Source organism: Pagrus major, chromosome 5 (genome assembly GCF_040436345.1).
Source record: "Pagrus major chromosome 5, Pma_NU_1.0".
Taxonomy (NCBI): domain Eukaryota; kingdom Metazoa; phylum Chordata; class Actinopteri; order Spariformes; family Sparidae; genus Pagrus; species Pagrus major.
In genome coordinates this window covers 6,680,725-6,695,192 of record NC_133219.1, presented here as the reverse complement: position 1 = coordinate 6,695,192, position 14,468 = coordinate 6,680,725, and positions in this window count along the sequence as shown.

Sequence of the window (14,468 nt, the reverse complement as noted above, 5' to 3'; positions counted from 1 at the left end):
TGTTTATGCTTATGTATGTATGCTGGTGAATGGTGGGAGACAAATCATTTTTTGATCCTATATGAATTGGCCATGAATTACTCTTAAGTTTTTTAAATTTACAAGATCATTTTTCAACTTTGCAGTTTATAATTAAACCAATCAAGTATAGGACTGAAAGTGACAAGGAAAGACGTGTAGAAGAATTCATAAAGACTTAGAAGACAACCACGGCACTTACACTGGAGCTGCAAGGAATTGTGGGAGGGCAGTATCTCCTTCCCTTTTGTTAAAGGTGGTCCAGTTTTAAGAAAGGTTGCACTGAAGCACCTTTTTTAGCATTTAGACAATTTGACCAGCTAGGTCAGCTAATGTTAGCAAAACATGAGCTAACTAGACAACTAGCGTATAATGGTTAGCTAACATCACATCAAGAGGAGTTAGCCTAATGTCACATCACCAATGTCAGCCTGGTTTGCTTCCTCCTTATTTCTGAACATTAAAAAGATTTGGAGAAAAGGAGTTGATAGCTGATGTATTTGTAAGATTACATGAATTATTGTTAGCTAACAAAGATCAAGGCTTCTGTCATTCTTGTTGACTATATATTGTGAATATATCCTTCAGTCACATAGGCCTACTGTAGTACTCACTGCTGCCTTCTTGAAGCTATATTGCATAATGTGACTCTGCGGCAGCAGCACCCAGCCACCAGGTTCTTTTTGTCCAACCTAGCAACAGTAACTGAGGGTGGGTGGGACTCTGGATTGGTCAGTTGTTTTCAAATGACAATCAAAAATTTCTACTGTGCAAAATGCGTCAAGTTCAAAGTTTTGTTTTAATTTGTATAGCTTTTATATTTAAAAAGAAATGCAAGTCCTGGTCTAGAAAAGACGTCTGAAAGCTTGAGAGTGGGATGACAAATTGACAGAGCATACCAGGAAACTTCAGGTTAAGTGGATCCAAACACAGCCTACTATAATTACTGATCTGAAGAGCACAAGGCCAAGCTGAGAAACCGTGCAATATTGGAATGAAGAGAAAGAATTTCAGATACACTGCCGTATTTGGTAAAGGAAAAGTAAAGAAATTCAGGTTGGTTTGAAGCATAAGATTAATATTCTGCAGTCTCCACATATATTGATTGCTTATTAGGCTACATGAAGGATGAGAGGACGAGTCGTTTTTTCCCCACAAGTCTCAATTTATCACATTTGTGACTGCCTCATCCTTATGTTTTACTTGTGCTCGATTCCAAACTTTGCAGTAAGACCTATTGACATATAGCCTATTAAAATTCTGGTCCCATCGGCCTCATGCCAACAGATGTTCAGTTATAGCATTTGTCCATTAACAACCGCTACACCGCCATTCTATAGCCCACAGCTCTCTGACCATTCATGGGAGGGTTGGATCTAAATGTAGCCTGTGTGGCTTGGCCATCTTAGTATTCTGTGCCCTTCCCTGTAGTCCCTTATTGCAGTCAACTGCAGTTACAGTAATCTCACAGGAACAGAGGGAACAAGGCTGAGCACAAGAAAAGAGGCCAGGGCAAAATGGGGTAAATTAATGAAAGATTTCTAATCTTTTGATGCTGTAGACCTGAGAGGAGGTGGAATTAAAGGCTGGATTCTTTTTAGACACATAGTTCAATTTTAACTCCAGCTATGTGGGTTGTGAGGGCAAACTGACCTAAACTCAGATAACACATGATTAACAGAACACAGTCTCCCACCAACCATTTAATCCAATATAGATTTTAATACCATATATTCTAGTCTAATCAAATGAATTAACTTGTTACGAGAGAGGGCGTTTTTGAAGGAAATGCCATAAATTAAAGGAACAGGACACCCCAAAATCAAAAATACATATTTTTCTCTAACCGGTAGTCCTATTTATCCTTCTTGATTGTTTTGGTGTAAGTTGCAGAGTTCTGTTATTATCATCACAGAGATAGAGAATTGGAACTACATGACACTTGACTTGTGATGATAAAAACACCCAAAAAATACATTTGAAAAACTCAACAGCAAAGTCTCTTTCCACAAATCATGATTCGGTGACTCATGAAATTCCACAGACCTTGTTTGAGAAGTTTCATTTGGGAACTATTTTCTTTCTACCAAACCAGACTGACTCACCGTGCAGAAGCATGCACCTACTCATAGATGACAGGCTTGTTCACATTAATGTCATCCTGCTTGGCTGAGATGTAACGTTAGCTAGCTTAGTTAGCTAGCTTAGTTAGCTAGCCTTGCTTCATTGAGTAGCTTCCTATATTCAAGGTGGCTTATTTGTCATTATATGAAACAGGTTTTGCATAATCTAATTAAAGTTTGTCAACTTCATACACAAACTTAAAACATATATATATAGTTATGTATATACATTAGCATGTAGTGTATTTTTTACATTTGTTTCAGGGTGAATGTAAACAGCAGCAACAAGATGATGATAATAAGGTCGTCATCTTCACATTAAAAGTTTGACATCAGGTAAACTCTGTGTGAGCACCAAGCATCAATGACGTCAACACAGTCCACCTCTCCCCATCTCACTGTAGTCCTGCGTTCTGTTCGCTCAGAACATGGTCCGTCCCTCAAGTGCAACAGCTTGATCCGGGATATGGTGGTGAAATCCCATTTGTCCATTTGATTTTACTGTGACCAGACATTAGCCAGGAGCAGCCTTAAATCTAAACTGTATTAGCTCGGCTCTCATCCTGGATCTCTTCCCTCTCCTCACTGGAGTGGAGCTGGTCAGGTTGGATGGTTGAAAGATGCTGTAGGCAGTGTACATTTCAAAGTCTGCTGCTCTTAATCCAAAAACTGTGCTTTCTTCTCCAATGCTGATGAATGTATTAATGGATGTCATAAAGCCATCATAATGTAGCACAATTTGTAGGTAGCAGCTGCTTCATCTGAATGCGCCATGGATGGGGGCTGAAACGGAGGGTAACATGAAACAGCTCACAACAGGGTCTTTTTGTGGCAATTTGAGCACCACAGGCCAACTACCATCTAGTTCGTTGATATTGGAGAGAAGGCAGATTTCTCTATGGCCGATATCTCCAAAGCTCGGCAGCTCACACCAACACAATCCACAGTACATGGATAAATAGCACTAGAGGTACAAGGAAAAATTGTAGTTTTGATCGTTCCTTTAAGGTTGCTTTCTACACTTTTGCTTACAATTTCAACACTGATTGAAAGTTTTTTAAATTTAAGTTGATTGAAATTCTAGAGACCAAATTATCCTCATTGAAATATATTAAAGTTGCCATTAATTCCCTCATTTGTTTTGCTTAGAATCTGATAGTCATTTACAGTAGCAAATGTGGAATTTCCATTGCAGAGCATCAAACACTGACACGGTCATTCCTCCTTTCTCCTCCTATCATTCAAACGCACATCACAATAGCACTTATGCAGGAAATGATTTAGTGTAATTACTTGCAGATATTTGTCCATTTATCAGAAACCACATGCCATGATCGTTAAATCGTCATCAGCATTTGGGCACCGTTTAATAACCCTGCAGCGTCTATGCATCATCATGGTACGCTGACATATGCTAAAGCAGCTGGAGGGACTACTGGGAGAAAACCGCTGCCTTGGAGAGTATCTGTATATTTTGAGTTTTAGCACCCGCAGTATTGGATTACAGGCTGGAAAGTCATCATCTCAGGGCTGACAATATACCATCAACACACCATTTGTCTTAATTAGCAGCGGAAAACACAAGAAGGTAGTAAAAACTCCATCAACTAGAGGAAACATTCTTGAGTTTACAGATTTTTATTATATTACAACTTGCAGACAGAGTCGCTCATACATAAACAAGGCACATAACAACTGAAAGAAACATCCACATATTTGAAAAATGGATATTATGAGGCCTTTGGTGGTGATATTTTTATGTATGGCTGTAGCTTTGACTCAACATCTGATCCATCACTCTGACAGTTTTATAAATAGTCACATAGCTACTACAGAAATGCAGCTTCAATGAGTCAAAGATGAAAGATGTGCTAGATTTAACCAAGGCCCTCTGGTTATAGTAACAATTGATAACTTGGAAGATAAAAAAGCACAGTCAAGACATGAGGTTTAAATATTTAAGTACTCTGTCTGTCATTCTGTGTTTGGAAAGCAGGATTTCCACGTCAGCTACTTAATTAACATACTTAATTTTTTTGCAAACAAATAAAAACAAGCATGCAAACATAAAGGGTTTAACTTATGTGCTTTCATAAGGAGATGAACATTTATAGTTTTTGCACAAATTAATCTTTTACAACCCTGTGACAGATGGAGGGAATGACAAAGAGCAGCAGATGAACGAGAATCCTTTTATGTACAAGCCAGAGCCACTCTACATAAATGCATCTCAGAATGAGACACTAAGAGGTTGAGCCTCACAATACAAAGTCTGCTTAACCAACTGTCTGTCCAAAAGGTTGTAACAAGTAATATTTGGAAGATTTATGACAATATTAATCATGGATTCTGAAAGAAGTTGGGGGAGTTGAAATAGTTGCAAGGAAAAAAACGACAGAAATGTAACTGTCTCTATCAAACAGAGTAAAAAACAGATCACTCCATGATCAACTTCCTCTTTCTTCACTAACTGCAACCAAACAACATTTTCCCGAGGCATCATCTGTTGTGCCCACTCGAGTATCCCATATGGCTAGATATATATAATTTAGGATCATAAATATACAATCCCTACCATCCTCTGAACAGACATAAGGATCCAACAACACTTATCACAGTCTGTTGTGCTTGGTAAATCCAGCAGGGCACTGAGGTTTTAGTGGAGCAGCAATGCTGGTATAATGCCTGTGACACACAGCTGTTAATTCAGACTGACAACAGGCAGATATCTGGCAGACTAATGGCAGATGGGGCTTGAATCTGAGCTTTATGGAGATAAACTATGCCCCCTCAGGAGGGAAGGGGATGGAGAGGCAAAGAAAGAAAAGAAAGGGGTCAAATGTTTTCCAGCTTGGTGAAACAACATTTTGGAATTTATCTGAAAGAACGCATTCTGGTTATTTTAGGACATTTGAATCATTATCATAACAGGAGAAAAATGTTGCTTATCAAGTGATGAAAATGAAAACAGAGCAAACCAGCAATGTGGTAAAAGCCAGATAAATAAATCTACAGGGCCAGGCTTTACTATATTTATATATCATCATAGGCATCATTTGAAATGACTTCTCTCTCCCCAAATTATTTTATTTAAAAATCACTTTTAGCTGAATCTAGAGAGAGAACACATGCATGTCCCAGTTAGTAGTAGTAAAGTAAAATAATTACGGCTTTAATGTTGTTTTATTGTTCCACTGTGAATCTCCAGCCCTCTAAATAATCAATTCAGCATTAGATAGGGTTTTATGACTGTCATGGACATTAGGGATGTTATTGTGTTACACTCTTGTGGAGGAGTGTATGTGCTTCTGTTTCCATCCACGGTCCGTCCACAGGATCGTGTCTGCCCTCTAATGGCTAAAAAAGGTAATACACACATGATAGTCATGATAATGAGGATTCACTCAGCAGCTGTGGAAGGCCTAAATATGAGTAGGATTCAAATGATGGTCGGTGGTTACTAAATAAAGACTGCAGCTGCCATCATTGATTCTCTCACATCATCAACATATTTTGAATACAAATAGTCCAGTGGTGGAAGACATTTTTACCTAAGTAGAAATATTATTACCACACTGTGAAAATAGTAATACCACTACAAGGAAGAGTTCTGCATTCAAAATGTCGCTCAAATAAAAGAATCTAGTATCTGATGTTTTTGGATTAATATAACTGCTGCATGTGTATGTTGCATTTTACTGCTGGAGATGTTTAAGGTTGAGCTCACTTTAACTACTTTACATACTGTTGGTGTTCTGAAGGCTGCAGGACAGAGCCGGTGATCTAGCCACACTCAGCCGCTAGGGGCGCTATCGCGCTCTACTGCGCCGAGTGCTGTGGCTTGTGAGAGAGAAGAAGAAGAGACTGATGACAGTGAGAAGTGTGTACGGCCGGCAGAAGTCGTGTTGTTACTTTGTGTCAGTTAACCTGCCGTTTGTGGTTCAGTGTGCGTCCAGAGGAAAGTAAGTTCTGTTGTTTATTTACTGGATGCATTTTCATTGCTGTATATTTATCTGCTCCATATGTCTGTTAGCTGAGGTTAGCTTGTGCTAAAGTGAATGTTGCTAACAGTGTTAGCTATAGCCTTTGATGGGTTAAATGGTTGTTTATGTTATATTTATGCCACTGACCGTTTCTTAGTTGTCAGTTGTGATATGGTGTGTAGCCTATATGATATTTATGTTTCATGCTAATGATAACTTTATCATACTGTGAGCTGTATTATTAATGGCTATTGTTTTTATTTGGTTTATTTCAGAACCACACACACCCACCACATTGTGTGCAATATTTACCTGGATTAAACACCAGAAAAGGGATCAACTGTCTCCTGCTTCTTCTTTATTAAGTCTTGGGGGAACATATAGTGCGTTCTGACAGACGCCCACTACGCGATTACGCATCAGAGAAACTAGCCTGTATTATTTAGCCTTCATCACATATGGTCCTTCGAGCCGGATAAGGTAATTACGTAGTAAAAATGGCTCATGTTCCCCCAAGTGAAGATGCACGTCCACGCCGACAAGCGCGCCAACCAAGATGGATGGAAGATTATGAAGGGTACATCCTCCCTCAGGCCGTAAGCTACCCACCACACACCTCTGCTGCGTTAGAGGAGACTGACTGGACCAGTAGAGAGGGATTTGCCGAGATGACACCCCTCACCCAGCGCTCACTTCAGCAAACACATTATCCTGCTGAGTTCATAGAGACATCTCCCAGTCACATTGGAGCTGCAGCACCTGTGTATGTGAGTACGCCACAGCCATATCAGCGCCCGCCTGTAATGATGGATGTGTTGCAGCATATACAAGAAGATAATAGGAGGTTGCACCTGATGATGAGGGATATGAGACGTCAGATGGACAGGAGTGGTGCAGCACCTCCCAGCTTACAGCTGCATCATCCACATGAGAGTCACCACCCTGCCAGAGGAGTGGGCACGAGGCCCCCACCGTCACAACCCCCCATGCTGCATCCACCGCCTCGAACACGTCATCCACAGACAGGAGATCACGACAGCCGGCCAATGCCACCACCACCCTTGCAAGCTGCACCACCGCCTCCACCAAGGGAGCTGCGTCGCCCGCCTGCAGCACAAGACACGAATATAGCAGACGATGATTGGCCGCTGCCTCCCCCACCAGTAGTCTTCCCTGATGACGATTATGAGCCACCAAGAGTCCAGCCTACACCTGTAAGACAACCTGCTGATATTGTGGAGAACCTCAGAGAACGTCTACAGCAGCTGGAGGCACGCCTGTCACCAGCTCCATCCATGCTGTCAGAACCACAATATGATAGTGTGCTGCCATCGGTTGCACCCCCTCAGCCCCCACAACGGCTAACCTCAGCAGTGCCACGGCCGAATAGCAGCGAGAGGACATACAGGGGCCCGGCACCATCGATCCCTAAGTTCACACGGGGTGACCCCAGAGAGTTTTCCAGACTGAAGCTTGCACTCGACAATATTCTTCCTGCTGATGCGACGGAGATGTTCAAGTACCAAGTGCTCTGTGACCACCTCAAGTTTGAAGAGGCTCTCCTGATAGCTGACTCCTATAGCAACTCCTTATTCCCCTACTCTGACACTATGGCTTCCTTGACCAAACACTATGGTCAGCCTCACCAGCTGTCTCTACAGCGCATTGCAGAGCTCATGGAGGAGCCTGCTATCCGAGCTGGCGACTCTGCAGCGTTCAGGAGGTTTGCTCTGAGGGTCCGAGCTCTAGTCGGGATGTTGGAGCAACTGGGTGAAGATGGGCGCACAGAGTTAAAGTGTGGGTCTCATGTGGCCAGATTAATGAGGAAGCTTCCCCAGGATCTCCGTGCCACCTTCCGACGTCATCTTCATTCCTGGAAGGCAGGAATCCCGTCTTTGATGGACTTCGCAGAGTGGCTCGACTACGAGTTGGAAATCCAGGAGGACGGAGACCGGTTCGACAAGATAGAGGAAGTCCAGGGAGGGAGAAGCGGGGTGAGGAAGGAGTGTGACAAGGATAAGAGAACCAATAGGAAGGCCATGAACGTGCTGCATGGTACCACCCTTGACACAACCCCGCAAGCAGATCAAGCTGAAGTCTCAGATCACCAAGAGGCCCCGGATAAGCCCAAAGCCTACTGCCCCTACTGCAGCAATACGCAGCACTTCTTGGACCAGTGCTTGAACTTCAAGCAATTAACCAAGGAGCAGAAGACGACCTGGGTGAAGGCCAACAACCGTTGTTGGCGTTGCGGACGGCACCATCAGGCCGCCCAGTGCAGGTTGAGAGTCCTATGTAAGACGTGTAAGGGGAAGCACCTTGAAGCCTTGCACGAAGTGAATCTCCGGCCTGGCAGGAATGAGCGCGCCGCTGGGAATGGCATTGGTGCAGCGGTGAAGTCAGCCACAGATGTTCTGTACCTGGATCGGCGTGCCGGCTGTAATCAGGTCCTCTTGAAGGTCAGTAAAGTGCTCCTGCGTAATGGCAACCACACCTTGGAGACATACGCCATACTAGACGATGGCTCAGAGAGGACGATCCTTCTACAGGAGGCCGTTCAGAGGCTGCAGCTTCAGGGAACTCCAGAGAGCCTCACCCTGAGAACAGTTCGGGAGGACATGAGAACACTACATGGTTCATCGGTGATGTTCAAAATCTCGCCAGCTGGTCAGCCAACAAAGACATTCACGATTGAGAGAGCCTTCACTGCAGGCGGACTAGGTCTCGCGGAACACTCTTACCCAGTGAAGGGACTTAAGCGCAAATACAAGCACCTTAAGACACTCCCCCTACAACAGTTCACAGACGTCCATCCACTTCTTCTGATAGGCTCTGACTGTCCACACCTGGTGACGCCTGTTGAACCTGTCCGTCTCGGCCCACCAGGGGGCCCAGCTGCGGTGAAGACCAGGCTTGGCTGGACACTGCAAGGGCCAGTCAAGTCTCTTCAACAGTGTAACCGCCCACAACAGTGTCTGTTCGTGTCCACCACCTCTCCTGCGGCTGAACTCTTTAATCAGGTTGAGAAGCTCTGGCAATTGGACACCCTGCCGTACAGAAATGAGAAACTGGTGACTAGGTCACGAAGAGACCAAGAGGCCATGAACCTTCTAGAGGCAAAGACTAGGAGAGTGGAGGTGGATGGAGTCCTCAGGTACGCCACCCCACTGTTATGGGTGAGTAACATGCCTATACTCACAGCACAGCCTGAAGCGGCACTTCCCAGCCTACGCAGCACGGAGAAGCGTCTTGGCAGAGACCTGGTAAAGGCAGAGGCATATCAGGCAGAGATCACAAAGCTGAGGACAGCAGGTTACGTCTCCAGAATTGGTCAGGAGCAGGTGAAGACTTCCAAGGAGTCGTGGTTCATCCCCCATCACCTGGTGACACACAATGGAAAACATCGGATCGTGTTCAATTGTTCCTACACCTATAAGGATAAGAACCTCAACGAACTACTGCTGTGTGGCCCAAACCTTGGTGCATCTCTCCTGGGTGTCCTGCTGCGGTTTAGGGAACATTCCATTGCGGTCAGCAGTGACATAAAGGGAATGTTCCACCAGGTGAGGTTGCTGCCTGAAGACCGACCACTGCTGCGCTTTCTCTGGCGTGATCTACAGAGAGATTCCCAACCCAGCGTATATGAGTGGCAGGTCCTTCCCTTCGGGACTACTTGTTCCCCATGCTGCGCCATATACGCACTACAGAGACATGTCCACGATCACACCCATCCAGGAGATGCAGCGCGTGAGTCCATCGAGAACCACTTCTATGTGGACAACTGGCTACAGAGCTTCCCTACTCCAGATGTGGCCCGAGACGTCGCAGACAAGCTGAGGGGGCTGTTACTGGAGGGAGGCTTCGAGCTGCGACAGTGGGCCAGCAGCATGCCAGATGTCATCGGCCACCTGCCCAAAGAAATCAGGTCAGAGAGTAGTGAACAGCTGCTTAACCACACAGACATGGACCCTCAAGAACCTGCCCTGGGTCTGCGTTGGTTATGTCACTCGGATACGCTGCGGTATAAGTCACGGCCGCTGGAGCACTCCCCTGCCACCATGAGGAACATCTACAAAGTATTGGCCAGCCAATACGACCCCATAGTGTTCCTCACACCCTATACCACTAGGGCCAAAGTTCTTGTTCAGCACTTATGGGACAAGAAGCGGGAGTGGGACGACCCTTTGCTGCCCGGTGAGTTGCTTACAGCATGGCAAGATTGGGAGAACGAGTTACCTTACTTGGACAGCATCAGACTGCCTCGTTGCTACGTCAGTCCAGCCATGGATCAGGCAACTAATAAGCGAGAGGTCCATATCTTCTGTGACGCGTCTCAACGTGCGTATGGCAGTGTGGGATATCTACGCACAGAAGACACAGAGGGGCATGTAGAGGTGGCTTTCCTGACAGCCCGGTCCAGAGTGGCCCCCAAGCGTCAGCTCTCCATGCCACGGCTGGAGCTGTGCGCTGCGCTCACGGGCGCACAGCTTGCAAACGTGCTCACCCGGGAGCTCACATTGGAGATATCCAGAGTGGTTATGTGGACGGACTCAACAACTGTTCTTGCTTGGATCCAGTCGGACTCTTGCCGCTTTAAGGTGTTCGCAGGAACCCGTATTGCAGAAATTCAAGAGTTGACTGATAGCCAGGCCTGGCGCTACGTGGAGACGGCAGAGAACCCAGCGGACGACCTCACCCGGGGGAAATCACTGCAGGATCTCTCATGTGAGAATCGTTGGAGTCATGGACCCCCGTTCCTGCGGCTGCCACCTGATCAGTGGCCAGTGCACCTAGTCCCAATGAGTGAAGACATCGCTGAAGAGCTGCGAAGGCCCACAACCTGCTTGGTTAGCACGGTAACCAGCACCCACCATTCCTTACCTGATGCTCAGCAGTTCAGCACCTTCAGTGAATTGGTGAAGGCGACTGCGGGGACCCTTCATGGGGCGGCTGCTGAGGCTACAGGGACCCCTACAGCAGAGGAGTTCAAGGAGGCGGAACTCAGCATCCTGCAGTCCGCTCAAAGAGACAGCTTCCCTGAAGAAGTCCAGTGTCTGGCAGCTGGGAAACAAGTCCCTTCCTCCAGCTGCTTAATCACACTGGCTCCAGAATATGATGTATCACTCCAGCTGATACGAGTAGGAGGTCGACTGCGACGTTGTCAGGATCTGGAGCATGATGTGATCCATCCTGTAGTCCTTGACCCGAGACATGCTGTGACCAAGCTACTCATTCGACAGGTCGACCATGATCTGAAACACCCTGGTGCAGAGCGACTCTTTGCGGAGCTAAGGAGGAAGTTCTGGATTCTTCGGGGCCGTGAGGCCATAAGGAGAGAGCAGCGCTCATGCCCTGAGTGTCAAAGATGGAGAGCCCAACCTGTCAACCCCAAGATGGCAGACTTACCCCCTGCACGGCTCAGGCTACATCAACCAGCCTTCTACTCTACGGGGATAGATTGCTTTGGTCCGATGCAGGTTAAAGTCGGCCGACGGAACGAGAAACGCTGGGGCTTGCTCTTTAAATGCCTCACGACAAGAGCAGTCCATATTGAGGTGCTGTCCAGCATCAACACGGATTCCTTCCTGATGGCCTTAAGAAGGTTCATATCCCGCCGTGGGAGACCAGCAGAGTTGCTCTCGGACCAGGGCACCAATTTCAGAGGTGGAGATAGGGAGTTACAAGAAGCTTTCCAAGCCCTCCATCCTTCTCTCCAAGACCAGCTGGCAGAGTACCAGATAAAGTTTCGCTTCAACCCACCTAGCGCCCCCCACTTTGGCGGATCCTGGGAGCGGGAAATCAGGTCTATTAAGGCCGCTCTGACTGCTACCCTGGGCTCACAAGTTGTCAGTGGAGAAGTGCTGACCACAGTCCTGATTGAGATTGAGGGCATTCTCAATTCCAAGCCCCTCGGCTACGTATCATCCGATGTAGCAGACCCAGACCCAGTCACCCCCAATCTGCTGCTGATGGGGCGGCCAGACCCTTCTCTACCTCAGGCAGTGTATCACGACTCAGAGCTGCTCAGCTGGCGCCAATGGAGGGCCTGTCAAGTGCTGTCTGATCGCTTCTGGGTGCGGTTCCTGCGCCACTACCTGCCCACATTGCAAACACGGTCCAAGTGGCAGTCTGATACATCTCCTCTTCAGCTGGACACCATCGTGATGATCGTCGATCCTCAACTGCCAAGAGCATCGTGGCCTGTTGGGAAAATCGTGAAGGTGCTCCCTGGGGCCGATGGTCTGATTCGCACAGCAGAGGTTAAAGTCAAGGACCGCACCTACGTCCGACCTGTGAGTCGTCTTATCAGACTCCCTGCTGTACCAGAAGACAATGTACAGTGATGGACTGAATACTGCAAATTTGCTGGAGCAAATTTGGGGGCGGCTGTTCTGAAGGCTGCAGGACAGAGCCGGTGATCTAGCCACACTCAGCCGCTAGGGGCGCTATCGCGCTCTACTGCGCCGAGTGCTGTGGCTTGTGAGAGAGAAGAAGAAGAGACTGATGACAGTGAGAAGTGTGTACGGCCGGCAGAAGTCGTGTTGTTACTTTGTGTCAGTTAACCTGCCGTTTGTGGTTCAGTGTGCGTCCAGAGGAAAGTAAGTTCTGTTGTTTATTTACTGGATGCATTTTCATTGCTGTATATTTATCTGCTCCATATGTCTGTTAGCTGAGGTTAGCTTGTGCTAAAGTGAATGTTGCTAACAGTGTTAGCTATAGCCTTTGATGGGTTAAATGGTTGTTTATGTTATATTTATGCCACTGACCGTTTCTTAGTTGTCAGTTGTGATATGGTGTGTAGCCTATATGATATTTATGTTTCATGCTAATGATAACTTTATCATACTGTGAGCTGTATTATTAATGGCTATTGTTTTTATTTGGTTTATTTCAGAACCACACACACCCACCACATTGTGTGCAATATTTACCTGGATTAAACACCAGAAAAGGGATCAACTGTCTCCTGCTTCTTCTTTATTAAGTCTTGGGGGAACATATAGTGCGTTCTGACAGACGCCCACTACGCGATTACGCATCAGAGAAACTAGCCTGTATTATTTAGCCTTCATCACAGTTGGCTAGTTCTACAGCAATACATCATATTTATGTAGCGTGGCTGTCCTGTGAGAACGATGTATCCCTGAAAAGTTTCCTGGTTTCAGAAAAACAGCCTGTTATCTGCTTTGTGACTACGTATTTTCCAGCTCATTCAAGAGGGTTTTTAAAGAGTTTGTTTCACTTGAGAAGAACGAGAATTTTCTCAGCCTGTAAAGGAACACTTCAATGTTCAAGTTATCACAAACATTCAAAATCAACACATCTGGGGATACATGGTTTTGAACGGACAGGAAAAGGATTAAAAATTTTAATCTGAAAAATAACTACAGCCGTCAGACAAATGTAGAGGAGTAAAAAGTACAATATCTGCTTCTGAAAGTGGAGTAGAAGTATAAAGTTGCATGAAATTGAAATACTCAAGTAAAGTATAAGTACCTCAAATTCGTCAGCACATAATATGTAATTGTAACTGTAACTGCCTCTCTTTAGGGGCCTCTCTTTCAAAATGAAACAAAAGAGTATTGTGTGGGAGCCAGACCTTCTGGAGGAATAAACACCCGGAGTCACATCAGATTCTGCTCTGATCCAGAGCTGTTTACTGAGTCCAAAATTTCTTTTTAACTTCTGAGATTAAAACATGGATTTATCTTCACTCCTGTTTATCAACCTGACCGCACCGCAGGTGTTTATGTTCTGTAATGGTGACTGCTGACTGGAGCTTTAAGGGAAATGTCCTTTCTTCATGAACATAACATAACTGGAGTCTCTGTGTTTGAATTCACGACAACCTCTGACTCAACTCAGCTCTCACAGACACACACAGCTTCTGTAATAATAAGCACAACAATATCTGACGTAACTCAAATGTTCACAGACTACAGTATGTAACATTTTAGTTCTATTCACGTTACGTTTTGTCTCTTTTGCCAACTTCCTTCCTCACTCTCTGACTCTGTCCCAGAAGTTCCTAGGACAAGTGACCTAATTAAACCCTTGGGTGGTTTTCTCTAGGTTTGACATTGTTGGAAACATTTGGGATAATGTAAGTACACAACTCAACAAAATATATAACTAGTTGTTTTTTGTACATTTTACTGCAGAATTCATACGTATTATATCTTTAAGTACAGTACTAGCGTAGCCGAAGTTGCTCAGTGACGAAAGGCAAGAAATTACACAAAAACTAGTCATAGTATGATAAAAACAGAACAACCAATGACAGCTGTCCTCTTCTGTCCCAAACTCAGAAAAAAACTAGCAAATAATGTGTGTCACTCATCAA